The sequence below is a fragment of the Opisthorchis viverrini genome (assembly GCF_000715545.1).
Source record: "Opisthorchis viverrini unplaced genomic scaffold opera_v5_713, whole genome shotgun sequence".
In the NCBI taxonomy this organism is placed as follows: Eukaryota; Metazoa; Platyhelminthes; class Trematoda; order Opisthorchiida; family Opisthorchiidae; genus Opisthorchis; species Opisthorchis viverrini.
This window is the reverse complement of record NW_008752380.1, coordinates 53,251-54,332: the sequence shown is the minus strand read 5'-3', so window position 1 is coordinate 54,332 and position 1,082 is coordinate 53,251.

Here is a 1,082-nt window from a genome sequence, read left to right as displayed (position 1 = left end):
ATGAAAACCGTAGATTTGAGAAAGATGGGTTGGTAGCGCACCTTTTGGTGTTTAAAATATTTCAACTCTAGCTAAATTTCAAACTCACCGATTATACATTCACTGCTAAACGTAACCGAAAATGCTTCCTGTGGGGCACACACAACAGCGTTTTGGAAATATTTTGAAAGGCGATTCGTTTTACGCCCACGCCGGTATTTTCCCTTCATGATGCCAGTTAATTGCAGGCCATCGTGTACAATGGATGAGATATATTCAAACTGACAGGCCATTTGCTAACCCAAAAACCGTGCGTATTCGGAGTCATTTTGATACTTGCTAATATTTGAACCTCCATGGGGAATGTACTGACATTTGAAGTATGATTTAAACAAAAGAATCATCCATTTAAGCAACCCAAGTTCACAGTTTTTCAGAACAATGCACGCGACCGTCACTGCTCAGTTTTCTTAATGTCGTTCAATTTTGAGTCATACAGTCACTACCTCATTCAGAGCAATGAGGTTGACACTGTGTATATGATTATGGCGTTCTCAAAAGCAATATTACTCGTAGCTGTCAAGAATTCGGTGAAAAGAATGCTAATACTTTAGTATTAGTGAGGATACTAGTAAAATGTATTGATGAATGTAGACGCACTATGACAGTGTTATCAACCTATTTCATTATAAATAATTGGATGAAGAAGGACGGTGTTGACGGACGTTTGTTATCTACGTGGTAGTCTTAAGCTGATCCTGACTAGGAAATTCTTTCGACCAACCTAAAAGGAGCCAATAATTTCATTCAGCCAACGACTGCAATTCAACCTTTCCACGCAGTCGGGTCACCGCGCTCAAGTTTTGTCAAACCATCCTGAGTTAAATTAGGAAATCTCTTTTGAGAACATCCGTGTGTTGGCACCTGAGAGTGCTGATGCTGTAACGAACATTGTATCACTTGTTACTGATGCGACGCCTTCCTTTTGTTTAATATCCGAATTGTGATAAGGTCGACGTTGCTCAAGTGGTCCAGTTTGAGCTTGTTTTGGTGTCATGACAATAAATTTGTTCGTAGCTGCTATGCAACCGTCGGTATTGACA